Below are 14,508 nucleotides of genomic sequence, written 5' to 3' on the forward strand. Positions count from 1 at the left end.
CCATTGGTTCGTGTTTTATCTTGTGTAAATGTCAATCACCTCACCCAAAACTTTGGTACCATATCACCTCACCCATGTATGTGTGTATATATATATATATATATATATATATATATATATATATATATATATATATATATATATATATATATATATATATATATATATATATATATATATATAATATACAGAGTAAATCTACCCCAAAAGTAATGATTTATTTGTCTACAAAACTAAACTCTTTTTGGAATCATATGAGGCCCCTCCACTGAGGGGGGAGGCCTGGATGTTTATTGTCATGTGTATTCATGCTGCTTGCATGTCGTCGTTTATTTTGCCTTTGTTGTTTTCTTGACAGCTTTCTTTGCCTTGGGTGGTTTGGGAGATTTTGAAGCTCTCTTTATTTTGGGCTTTTTGTTCCCAACAACAAGCTGCTGCTGCTGCTTCTTTTTCAAGGCTGTAGGTGGTTTGTTGCTTGTGGCGGCTTTCTTGGGAGTTACCACGGCCTTCTTTGCTGCTGTAGATGGTTTCTTGGTTGTGGTGGCTTTCTTGGGAGTTAGAACGGCCCTCTTCTCTGCTACGGCCAGCTTGAATGATCCACTAGCTCCACTTCCCTTGGTCTGAACAAGAATGCCGTCAGCCACTGCTTTCTTGAGAAATCTTCGGATGTAAATGGCGATCTTGGCAGCCTCGACTTTGTTGTTGGCAACAACGTACTTCTTGATTGCTTGTAGAGACGAGCCCTTACGGTCTTTGAGTGCTGCGACCGCGGCTAGAACCATTTGACTAGTTTTCGGGTGAGCAACCTGGACGCGAGGTTTCCTGGTGGTGGCCACCACAGCAGCAGCAGCCGCAGCCTTCTTGGTAGGCTTTGCTTCTACCATGATGATGATGAGATAACCAAGGTGATGAGAGACGCTCAGACAGTCACGGGGGAATGATGCTGCCGCCGCTTGAGCCGAACCTATTTATGTGCCGGCACGGTACAGAAGCTGCAACCTGGCAACTCGTCCACCAATCACGACGGTTGGTTTTACGGCTCCGAAACCTGGATCCCATATCTTCTCTAAAATAGAAGCATTTGTTCATGTTCTTTGTAAAAGTATCATAAAGCAGGACAGATGAGACAAATATCATAAAAACTGAAGAGCAGATGAGCACACACATGTATGTATTACAAAAGAAAATCCACAAATTCATTAGAAATTGGCAGGGTAGGCTGAGGAAGTAGGTAGATGTAAAATGTCTGTAAATGGCGAAAGAACATAAACCCAAGACTGAATAAACGATGTTAAATATCCATGCCAAGGAGACAAAAATATGTTAGGATACAATTACCATTAAGACACCACAAGAAGGTCCGTATCCTGCCGTGATGACTAAAAAGAGTTGGTTATTAGCCACAATGTGTAGGCAGTCTCATGCCAACGGCCATACCACGTTGAGAACACCGCTTCTCGTCCGATCAGCGAAGTTAAGCAACGTTGGGTTTGGTTAGTACTTGGATGGGTGACCGCCTGGGAACACCAAATGCTGTTGGCAATAATGTTTTTTGTTTTGTTTTGTTTTGTTTCGTTTGTTTTTGTTTGAATGGCTGGCTCCACGGGAAATTCACGGAGTTGTGTGGAATAAGGCCTGGTAAAATGAATTAATATGTATGTCATGTTTAAAACAAACTCGCTTAATATAGTGTGTGAGGCTTTATACAAAAACAAACAACCAAAACAAAACATGTTGTATATATATATATATATATATATATATATATATATATATATATATATATATATATATATATATATATATATATATATATATATATATTATATATATATAGCTTAATCCGGGTTTGAACTCGCAACTCCAAGAATACGCATCACTTATATACACTTTACCACTGGACCACTGCAGGACACTTGATGCTGAGGTATCAATTTAATGACGTAAATGCCATTTCCACAAATAAATGATAATTTAAAAGTATTTGTATGTACAAATCTTTTCTGTTTAAAAGGCTACAATATCAGTTACTGATATAATTTGTGTTAATGTTTCTATACCCACAGGAAGGCATGTTTTTGCTTATATGTAAGGGGTACGGAGAAGGAATCCACAGACCATCATTCCCCTTCCCCCCCCCCCCCCCCCTCCCACCTACTACCACCACCACCACCACCACCACCACTACTCACCACCAATCACCACCAATCACCACCACCACCAATCACCACCAATCACCACCACCACACCTAACCGAAAACCCCCTAACACATCAACCCTCCCCCCAATCAACAGGCGAAATAATAACCCTCAAATGCCTGCCTGCCTGCCAGCCAGCCAATACTAACGGTCTTCTCAGAAAGAAAATCTCTTTGTATCTGTATTACTTGATGAAATGTATGATTCTAATAATGAAAATAAATTGTTATGTCGGTTGTATGAGCATAATGACCAATATGCACATGATATGAATGAATTAAATAGTGTAGTTTTAAGTAATTAGGTTGTAGACACATTAAGCGGATATGATATTTGACGCGTCCAGAACTGGTGATTTTTGGTTTAGTTTTAAATGCACCACCACCACCACCATTGCTTCCCCAGAGCCTAATTAAGGACCGGTAAAAGGAGTCAATATGTATGTCATCTATAAAACCAAAGAATGAATAAAAACACACACACACACACCTACATAATAGTACTAGGAAGATTGTATGGCATAAAAAAAAAAAAAGTACTCCCATTGGGTCGTTTGAACTCGCGACTTCCAAAACACCAGCCACACACCTTACCACCCAGCCACCATAGAGTTGGTATAATTGTGCAACTTTAGTTATAAAACTAAAGTTCTTATTGTCTCAAATCTTATTGTCTGTTCTATGAAAAGGCATGATGTAAATTATGTATTTTTTGAATGATTGAATTGTAGGCACATTAAGCGGATTCGATATTTGATATATCCAGAAAAGGTGATTTCTGTTCAGTTTTAAAATGCATCACCGTTAACGCTAAAGGACTGGTAAAACGACTCGATGTTTGTCATTTTTAAAATAAACACTAAAACTAGGCCCTTAACATATATAATGTTTGAATATAAATTGAATGCATATAAATACAAAGTGGGAGTGGCTGGCTGGCTGGCTGGCTGGCTGCCTGCCTGCCTGCCTGCCTGCCTGCCTGCCTGCCTGCCTGCCTGGCTGGCTGGCTGGCTGGCTGGCTGGCTGGCTGGCTGGCTGGCTGGCTGCCCGCCCGCCCGCCCGCCCGCCCGCCTGCTTGCCTTGCCTTGCCTTGCCTTGCCTGTCCTGTCCTGTTATTGCCTTGCCTTGCCTTGCCTTGCCTTGCCTTGCCTTGCCTTGCCTTGCCTTGCCTTGCCTTGCCTTGCCTTGCCTTGCCTTGCCTTGCCCTGCCCTGCCTTGGCTGCAGCTGGCTGGCTGGCCGTAAATCAACTCTTAACAACACCACACCACACCACACCATCACTCATCACCCATCACCCACCACCGGCCCCAGTCTCCCAGCCTCTCTTATATACCCGAGCAGGCCCTTTAAATTATTTGAATTGTTGCACTTCGGCCAATGGCACGATCGCTGCTGCTCAAACATATTCTGGTTCACAAGTATTATAATATATTATATTATATATATATATATATATATATATATATATATATATATATATATATATATATATATATATATATATATATATATATATATATTTATTCATGAAACACATTAAAACCTTGATCATTTATTCATTCATTACGTCTAGTGAAGAATTGCTTTTGTTCATTTGTATGATTAAAAATTGATAGAATATGAATTCCTCGCTTAAAGTAAAATATAAAATATATATTGGATTTATATGATTGGTTAATATTCCAAGTGATGCTGAATATCCCCTATAATTTTGTTTTGTTTGTTTGTTATGTACACATTCCAAATGAAATCAATATAAATGTTATTATTAATGTTTGAAAGTTGATTGTCTACTTGAATCTCTCTATTAAAGTGTGTGTGGCTCCGGATGGAGCCTGGTTATGGTATTTGTCGTGGTGGGTGGCAGAAGTGCTTACTTCTTCTCTGTCTTCTTTGGCAAAAGAACTGCCTGAATGTTTGGAAGAACACCTCCCTGTGCAATGGTTACGCCAGACAGAAGTTTGTTGAGTTCTTCGTCGTTGCGGATGGCCAACTGCAAGTGACGTGGGATGATACGGGTCTTCTTGTTGTCACGTGCGGCGTTACCGGCGAGCTCCAGAACTTCGGCAGCGAGGTATTCCATGACGGCTGCCAGGTAGACAGGAGCGCCAGCACCGACGCGTTCGGCGTAGTTGCCTTTACGCAGCAGACGGTGAATTCTGCCCACGGGGAACTGAAGTCCGGCCCTGCTGGAGCGAGACTTTGACTTGCCCTTCACTTTGCCTCCCTTGCCGCGTCCTGACATTGCTGCTGCTGTTGTGGGTTTGTGGTGTTTTATGCCGGCCCGCAGATCGAGCTTCGTGTTATATACCCCGCTCAGGATCAAGGGAGTCCGCCACTGACCAATCAGCGCGCTCCGCCACGCGACCCGCTCTGAGCTGAGTCGCGAGCGGGATATAAAAGGAAAGCTCGACTCGCGCAAAAGTTCATTATTGTATCGCAACGCCAGCCAGCACGAGCATCATCATCATGCCACCCAAGGCATCTGGAAAGGCTGCCAAGAAGGCCGGAAAGGCCCAGAAGGCCATTGCCAAGGGCGATAAGAAAAAGAAGCGCAGGAGGAAGGAGAGCTACAGCATCTACATCTACAAAGTGCTGAAGCAGGTCCACCCCGACACTGGTATCTCTTCCAAAGCCATGTCGATCATGAACTCGTTCGTGAACGACATCTTCGAGCGCATCGCCGCCGAGGCTTCTCGCCTGGCCCACTACAACAAGCGTTCCACCATTACCAGTCGGGAGATCCAGACGGCTGTAAGGCTCCTGTTGCCCGGAGAACTGGCCAAGCACGCCGTCTCTGAGGGCACTAAGGCCGTCACCAAGTACACCTCCTCCAAGTAAACGGCTTACTTACTGCCCTGTGGTGGTGGCTTGGCCTCAAACCAACAAACTCGGCTCCATTGGAGCCACACTTTAATTTCTAAAGAGATTGTGAGTGTTAGACACCAATACTATTATAACAAAAACCTCTGTCACTGAAAGCAAATAGCTATAAAATGAGAATATTTATGAAACTGTCTGTGTGTGTTTCTCTCTCTCAGTCTCTGTCTGTCTGTCTGTCTCTGTCTCTGTCTCTGCATGTCTCTCTCTCTCTCTCTCTCTCTCTCTCTCTCTCTCTCTCTCTCTCTCTCTCTCTCTCTCTCTCTCTCTCTCTCTCTCTCTCAACACACATATAAACACTCGGTATCTTTTTTCTAGAGATTAGAGATTCATTGTTATGTTCCACATTAGGATTACTATGCAGGCCACCCTCTTAAGGTTTGAAAATGTCAAGAAAACGGTTAATTTAAAATGTCATCTCCTAACTTAACAGATTAAGCCAGAGGACCAAAAACAGAATAAAACAGGACAGGACAGTATGTCACTTATACAAGCTGCTTTTATTTCTAGTACAGTATGACAATTTTTTTTTTTTTTTTTTTTTTGGGGGGGGGGGGGGGGGGGAGGATCCTTGGCAGTGCATAAGAATGAAAAGCGACGGCGTTTTGTTTGTAAGAGGACAGGTTGTACTACAAATGACTTGATTTATTGATATCACGTGTACAGTGTATGTATGACACCTAAATTATTGTATTTATTTATTTATTATATGTATAGATGAAGGTTAATTCATATGACTGATGCTAGGAATGTCTGAAATCTCCTTAGAAGGATATTTTGGCCCTGAGAAGGGCCGAGTTTGGTGTATACTAGGGTGGTCGTTTTAGCTTATGCACGCTCTCCACGGATACGGCGAGCAAGCTGAATGTCCTTTGGCATGATGGTGACACGCTTGGCGTGGATGGCACAGAGGTTAGTGTCCTCGAAGAGACCGACCAGGTAAGCCTCGGATGCCTCCTGTAAAGCCATGACGGCAGACGACTGGAAGCGAAGATCGGTCTTGAAGTCCTGGGCAATCTCGCGCACCAGACGCTGGAAGGGAAGTTTCCTGATGAGCAACTCTGTGCTCTTCTGGTAACGACGGATCTCACGCAGGGCGACCGTTCCGGGCCTGTAACGGTGAGGCTTCTTCACGCCCCCTGTGGCAGGAGCAGACTTGCGTGCTGCCTTGGTGGCCAGCTGCTTACGAGGAGCCTTGCCTCCCGTGGACTTGCGAGCAGTCTGCTTGGTGCGAGCCATGGTGAACAACTGTGGTTTGTGATGGCCGGCGCCGAAAAATTTTTGCTTATATACGCCGTCTCGAGGCGCTTGCTCGAGCGCCATTGGCTGCTCGACTCGCCTACGTCACCCCGTTGCCCCTCCCCTCCTTCCTCTGGCTGCAGCCAACAGGCAGCTCACCTCAAACACTATTATCGCTGATTTTGCTCTATTTTTTGGATTTGTGCAAAAGTCATTTCACAGAGACGTGAAACAGACGAGTAGGCAACTGCAGTTTTGAAAGCGTTGTGAGAAAGCCGTGTTTCTGCTCGAGTACAAGCATAAAGTAAGGACAGGCAGGAGTTAGGAGTTGCCATGCTACAAGTACGTCCGCTTGACGGGATATAGTCTGGGGAAATCGTGCCGAAATTTTATTATTCACACAACTTCAACACCATGACTGGACGCGGCAAGGGAGGCAAGGGACTCGGAAAGGGTGGCGCCAAGCGTCATCGTAAGGTGCTACGTGACAACATCCAGGGCATCACCAAGCCCGCTATTCGTCGCTTAGCTCGTCGTGGCGGCGTGAAGCGTATTTCGGGTCTCATCTACGAAGAGACCCGTGGCGTCCTGAAGGTGTTCCTCGAGAACGTCATCCGTGATGCTGTAACCTACACGGAACACGCCAAGAGGAAGACCGTCACTGCCATGGACGTGGTGTACGCTCTGAAGCGCCAGGGTCGTACCCTCTACGGATTCGGCGGATAAGAGCTTGGCTAATCCATCGATTCCACCCACCACCACCTCAAAACGGGACCTAATTAGGTCCCTATACTTTTTTACTGAAGGGCTTAATAGACGATAACATAAATTGTTTTGATATCAGCTAGCACATTGGGTCTTATGAAATCTATTTTTTATCCTCGCATGCTTAAAGGGACTCTGATTGGGGAGGGAGGGGTGGGGGGGGGGGGGGAAGGTTTGTTCCGTTATATACTAGCAGAGCAGGATCATTGGTGGTGGGGGGGGGGGGGTGAGGGAGAGAGAGAGAGAGAGAGAGAGATCTTTCCCAACTCTTCCTTTTTACATGAGTGAGCTACCCGTTTTATTCATTTTATCCTTCTCAGAGCTGTTTTGATAGTATCCAAATGATGGTAAATGAAAAGGGAGGACACGAATATCTACCCAGAATTCAGGACTGGCAATCGATATGCATGTTTGAGTGCGAATCTTTTTCTCTCTCAACTTAGGTATACGTTTATGTCGTACCTAAAAGCGAGAACCACACTATTGGGACAAGTATGCAAGGCCCAATTTTCCTAACAAGCACAGTTAATTTTGTTATTTTCGAACATTTCTTTCCAAATTGGTTTATCCAATTAACAGTATTATATTAAGATCATGAATTGCTGGGTTAGGTTAGGTTAGGTTAGCTTAGCTTAGGTTAGGTTAGGTTAGCTTAGCTTGGGTTAGCATAGGTTAGGTTTGATTACATTTCTATGTTAGATTTAACTCAAATTCAAAACAATTGCAGTCATTCGGCTTGTTAGTCAACTTGCCTCTAATAGGGGCAATTTGTCTAACAAGACTATTTAGTTTTGTGTGCATATATATATATATATATATATATATATATATATATATATATATATATATATATATATATATATATATATATATATATATATATATATATATATATATATATATATATATATATATATTATAGCTTCAAGACTCCGAACCAATATAGAAGCATCAAGAGGAAGTGCTTGTGTTATGGGCCAATAGGCCTTCTGCAGTTACTTCCATTCTTATGTTTTTATTCCCATTGGTTCGTGTTTTATCTTGTGTAAATGTCAATCACCTCACCCAAAACTTTGGTACCATATCACCTCACCCATGTATGTGTGTATATATATATATATATATATATATATATATATATATATATATATATATATATATATATATATATATATATATATATATATATATATATATATATAATATACAGAGTAAATCTACCCCAAAAGTAATGATTTATTTGTCTACAAAACTAAACTCTTTTTGGAATCATATGAGGCCCCTCCACTGAGGGGGGAGGCCTGGATGTTTATTGTCATGTGTATTCATGCTGCTTGCATGTCGTCGTTTATTTTGCCTTTGTTGTTTTCTTGACAGCTTTCTTTGCCTTGGGTGGTTTGGGAGATTTTGAAGCTCTCTTTATTTTGGGCTTTTTGTTCCCAACAACAAGCTGCTGCTGCTGCTTCTTTTTCAAGGCTGTAGGTGGTTTGTTGCTTGTGGCGGCTTTCTTGGGAGTTACCACGGCCTTCTTTGCTGCTGTAGATGGTTTCTTGGTTGTGGTGGCTTTCTTGGGAGTTAGAACGGCCCTCTTCTCTGCTACGGCCAGCTTGAATGATCCACTAGCTCCACTTCCCTTGGTCTGAACAAGAATGCCGTCAGCCACTGCTTTCTTGAGAAATCTTCGGATGTAAATGGCGATCTTGGCAGCCTCGACTTTGTTGTTGGCAACAACGTACTTCTTGATTGCTTGTAGAGACGAGCCCTTACGGTCTTTGAGTGCTGCGACCGCGGCTAGAACCATTTGACTAGTTTTCGGGTGAGCAACCTGGACGCGAGGTTTCCTGGTGGTGGCCACCACAGCAGCAGCAGCCGCAGCCTTCTTGGTAGGCTTTGCTTCTACCATGATGATGATGAGATAACCAAGGTGATGAGAGACGCTCAGACAGTCACGGGGGAATGATGCTGCCGCCGCTTGAGCCGAACCTATTTATGTGCCGGCACGGTACAGAAGCTGCAACCTGGCAACTCGTCCACCAATCACGACGGTTGGTTTTACGGCTCCGAAACCTGGATCCCATATCTTCTCTAAAATAGAAGCATTTGTTCATGTTCTTTGTAAAAGTATCATAAAGCAGGACAGATGAGACAAATATCATAAAAACTGAAGAGCAGATGAGCACACACATGTATGTATTACAAAAGAAAATCCACAAATTCATTAGAAATTGGCAGGGTAGGCTGAGGAAGTAGGTAGATGTAAAATGTCTGTAAATGGCGAAAGAACATAAACCCAAGACTGAATAAACGATGTTAAATATCCATGCCAAGGAGACAAAAATATGTTAGGATACAATTACCATTAAGACACCACAAGAAGGTCCGTATCCTGCCGTGATGACTAAAAAGAGTTGGTTATTAGCCACAATGTGTAGGCAGTCTCATGCCAACGGCCATACCACGTTGAGAACACCGCTTCTCGTCCGATCAGCGAAGTTAAGCAACGTTGGGTTTGGTTAGTACTTGGATGGGTGACCGCCTGGGAACACCAAATGCTGTTGGCAATAATGTTTTTTGTTTTGTTTTGTTTTGTTTCGTTTGTTTTTGTTTGAATGGCTGGCTCCACGGGAAATTCACGGAGTTGTGTGGAATAAGGCCTGGTAAAATGAATTAATATGTATGTCATGTTTAAAACAAACTCGCTTAATATAGTGTGTGAGGCTTTATACAAAAACAAACAACCAAAACAAAACATGTTGTATATATATATATATATATATATATATATATATATATATATATATATATATATATATATATATATATATATATTATATATATATAGCTTAATCCGGGTTTGAACTCGCAACTCCAAGAATACGCATCACTTATATACACTTTACCACTGGACCACTGCAGGACACTTGATGCTGAGGTATCAATTTAATGACGTAAATGCCATTTCCACAAATAAATGATAATTTAAAAGTATTTGTATGTACAAATCTTTTCTGTTTAAAAGGCTACAATATCAGTTACTGATATAATTTGTGTTAATGTTTCTATACCCACAGGAAGGCATGTTTTTGCTTATATGTAAGGGGTACGGAGAAGGAATCCACAGACCATCATTCCCCTTCCCCCCCCCCCCCCCTCCCACCTACTACCACCACCACCACCACCACCACCACCACTACTCACCACCAATCACCACCAATCACCACCACCACCAATCACCACCAATCACCACCACCACACCTAACCGAAAACCCCCTAACACATCAACCCTCCCCCCAATCAACAGGCGAAATAATAACCCTCAAATGCCTGCCTGCCTGCCAGCCAGCCAATACTAACGGTCTTCTCAGAAAGAAAATCTCTTTGTATCTGTATTACTTGATGAAATGTATGATTCTAATAATGAAAATAAATTGTTATGTCGGTTGTATGAGCATAATGACCAATATGCACATGATATGAATGAATTAAATAGTGTAGTTTTAAGTAATTAGGTTGTAGACACATTAAGCGGATATGATATTTGACGCGTCCAGAACTGGTGATTTTTGGTTTAGTTTTAAATGCACCACCACCACCACCATTGCTTCCCCAGAGCCTAATTAAGGACCGGTAAAAGGAGTCAATATGTATGTCATCTATAAAACCAAAGAATGAATAAAAACACACACACACACACACCTACATAATAGTACTAGGAAGATTGTATGGCATAAAAAAAAAAAAAGTACTCCCATTGGGTCGTTTGAACTCGCGACTTCCAAAACACCAGCCACACACCTTACCACCCAGCCACCATAGAGTTGGTATAATTGTGCAACTTTAGTTATAAAACTAAAGTTCTTATTGTCTCAAATCTTATTGTCTGTTCTATGAAAAGGCATGATGTAAATTATGTATTTTTTGAATGATTGAATTGTAGGCACATTAAGCGGATTCGATATTTGATATATCCAGAAAAGGTGATTTCTGTTCAGTTTTAAAATGCATCACCGTTAACGCTAAAGGACTGGTAAAACGACTCGATGTTTGTCATTTTTAAAATAAACACTAAAACTAGGCCCTTAACATATATAATGTTTGAATATAAATTGAATGCATATAAATACAAAGTGGGAGTGGCTGGCTGGCTGGCTGGCTGGCTGCCTGCCTGCCTGCCTGCCTGCCTGCCTGCCTGCCTGCCTGCCTGCCTGGCTGGCTGGCTGGCTGGCTGGCTGGCTGGCTGGCTGGCTGGCTGCCCGCCCGCCCGCCCGCCCGCCCGCCCGCCTGCTTGCCTTGCCTTGCCTTGCCTGTCCTGTCCTGTCCTGTTATTGCCTTGCCTTGCCTTGCCTTGCCTTGCCTTGCCTTGCCTTGCCCTGCCCTGCCCTGCCTTGGCTGCAGCTGGCTGGCTGGCCGTAAATCAACTCTTAACAACACCACACCACACCACACCATCACTCATCACCCATCACCCACCACCGGCCCCAGTCTCCCAGCCTCTCTTATATACCCGAGCAGGCCCTTTAAATTATTTGAATTGTTGCACTTCGGCCAATGGCACGATCGCTGCTGCTCAAACATATTCTGGTTCACAAGTATTATAATATATTATATTATATTATATTATATTATATATATATATATATATATATATATATATATATATATATATATATATATATATATATATATATATATTTATTCATGAAACACATTAAAACCTTGATCATTTATTCATTCATTACGTCTAGTGAAGAATTGCTTTTGTTCATTTGTATGATTAAAAATTGATAGAATATGAATTCCTCGCTTAAAGTAAAATATAAAATATATATTGGATTTATATGATTGGTTAATATTCCAAGTGATGCTGAATATCCCCTATAATTTTGTTTTGTTTGTTTGTTATGTACACATTCCAAATGAAATCAATATAAATGTTATTATTAATGTTTGAAAGTTGATTGTCTACTTGAATCTCTCTATTAAAGTGTGTGTGGCTCCGGATGGAGCCTGGTTATGGTATTTGTCGTGGTGGGTGGCAGAAGTGCTTACTTCTTCTCTGTCTTCTTTGGCAAAAGAACTGCCTGAATGTTTGGAAGAACACCTCCCTGTGCAATGGTTACGCCAGACAGAAGTTTGTTGAGTTCTTCGTCGTTGCGGATGGCCAACTGCAAGTGACGTGGGATGATACGGGTCTTCTTGTTGTCACGTGCGGCGTTACCGGCGAGCTCCAGAACTTCGGCAGCGAGGTATTCCATGACGGCTGCCAGGTAGACAGGAGCGCCAGCACCGACGCGTTCGGCGTAGTTGCCTTTACGCAGCAGACGGTGAATTCTGCCCACGGGGAACTGAAGTCCGGCCCTGCTGGAGCGAGACTTTGACTTGCCCTTCACTTTGCCTCCCTTGCCGCGTCCTGACATTGCTGCTGCTGTTGTGGGTTTGTGGTGTTTTATGCCGGCCCGCAGATCGAGCTTCGTGTTATATACCCCGCTCAGGATCAAGGGAGTCCGCCACTGACCAATCAGCGCGCTCCGCCACGCGACCCGCTCTGAGCTGAGTCGCGAGCGGGATATAAAAGGAAAGCTCGACTCGCGCAAAAGTTCATTATTGTATCGCAACGCCAGCCAGCACGAGCATCATCATCATGCCACCCAAGGCATCTGGAAAGGCTGCCAAGAAGGCCGGAAAGGCCCAGAAGGCCATTGCCAAGGGCGATAAGAAAAAGAAGCGCAGGAGGAAGGAGAGCTACAGCATCTACATCTACAAAGTGCTGAAGCAGGTCCACCCCGACACTGGTATCTCTTCCAAAGCCATGTCGATCATGAACTCGTTCGTGAACGACATCTTCGAGCGCATCGCCGCCGAGGCTTCTCGCCTGGCCCACTACAACAAGCGTTCCACCATTACCAGTCGGGAGATCCAGACGGCTGTAAGGCTCCTGTTGCCCGGAGAACTGGCCAAGCACGCCGTCTCTGAGGGCACTAAGGCCGTCACCAAGTACACCTCCTCCAAGTAAACGGCTTACTTACTGCCCTGTGGTGGTGGCTTGGCCTCAAACCAACAAACTCGGCTCCATTGGAGCCACACTTTAATTTCTAAAGAGATTGTGAGTGTTAGACACCAATACTATTATAACAAAAACCTCTGTCACTGAAAGCAAATAGCTATAAAATGAGAATATTTATGAAACTGTCTGTGTGTGTTTCTCTCTCTCAGTCTCTGTCTGTCTGTCTGTCTCTGTCTCTGTCTCTGCATGTCTCTCTCTCTCTCTCTCTCTCTCTCTCTCTCTCTCTCTCTCTCTCTCTCTCTCTCTCTCTCAACACACATATAAACACTCGGTATCTTTTTTCTAGAGATTAGAGATTCATTGTTATGTTCCACATTAGGATTACTATGCAGGCCACCCTCTTAAGGTTTGAAAATGTCAAGAAAACGGTTAATTTAAAATGTCATCTCCTAACTTAACAGATTAAGCCAGAGGACCAAAAACAGAATAAAACAGGACAGGACAGTATGTCACTTATACAAGCTGCTTTTATTTCTAGTACAGTATGACAATTTTTTTTTTTTTTTTTTTTTTGGGGGGGGGGGGGGGGGGAGGATCCTTGGCAGTGCATAAGAATGAAAAGCGACGGCGTTTTGTTTGTAAGAGGACAGGTTGTACTACAAATGACTTGATTTATTGATATCACGTGTACAGTGTATGTATGACACCTAAATTATTGTATTTATTTATTTATTATATGTATAGATGAAGGTTAATTCATATGACTGATGCTAGGAATGTCTGAAATCTCCTTAGAAGGATATTTTGGCCCTGAGAAGGGCCGAGTTTGGTGTATACTAGGGTGGTCGTTTTAGCTTATGCACGCTCTCCACGGATACGGCGAGCAAGCTGAATGTCCTTTGGCATGATGGTGACACGCTTGGCGTGGATGGCACAGAGGTTAGTGTCCTCGAAGAGACCGACCAGGTAAGCCTCGGATGCCTCCTGTAAAGCCATGACGGCAGACGACTGGAAGCGAAGATCGGTCTTGAAGTCCTGGGCAATCTCGCGCACCAGACGCTGGAAGGGAAGTTTCCTGATGAGCAACTCTGTGCTCTTCTGGTAACGACGGATCTCACGCAGGGCGACCGTTCCGGGCCTGTAACGGTGAGGCTTCTTCACGCCCCCTGTGGCAGGAGCAGACTTGCGTGCTGCCTTGGTGGCCAGCTGCTTACGAGGAGCCTTGCCTCCCGTGGACTTGCGAGCAGTCTGCTTGGTGCGAGCCATGGTGAACAACTGTGGTTTGTGATGGCCGGATTAATTAACGGATTAAAAAGTCCATAGAGCTGGCAAGCAGGGGATGGAAGAACGGGGCGAGGTTGCAGAAATCTTGAGCAAGGATCTGGAGATGAGGTGAAGAGGGGAGATGAAAGATCGGTGGC

At 43.5% G+C, this 14,508-nt stretch overlaps 2 non-coding genes across 2 annotated transcripts; both read left to right on the forward strand.

The window, feature by feature from the left end:
* The first annotated feature begins 1,423 nt into the window (after positions 1-1,423).
* Positions 1,424-1,542, forward strand: LOC138361823 (5S ribosomal RNA). Its single transcript, XR_011227201.1, has one exon. It is a non-coding gene; the product is annotated as a 5S ribosomal RNA (ribosomal RNA).
* A 7,983-nt stretch (positions 1,543-9,525) lies between these two features.
* On the forward strand, positions 9,526-9,644 carry LOC138361826 (5S ribosomal RNA). The gene has a single exon (XR_011227204.1). It is a non-coding gene; the product is annotated as a 5S ribosomal RNA (ribosomal RNA).
* The last annotated feature ends 4,864 nt before the right edge of the window (positions 9,645-14,508 follow it).

The sequence above is a fragment of the Procambarus clarkii genome, unplaced genomic scaffold (genome assembly GCF_040958095.1).
Source record: "Procambarus clarkii isolate CNS0578487 unplaced genomic scaffold, FALCON_Pclarkii_2.0 HiC_scaffold_859, whole genome shotgun sequence".
In the NCBI taxonomy this organism is placed as follows: Eukaryota; Metazoa; Arthropoda; class Malacostraca; order Decapoda; family Cambaridae; genus Procambarus; species Procambarus clarkii.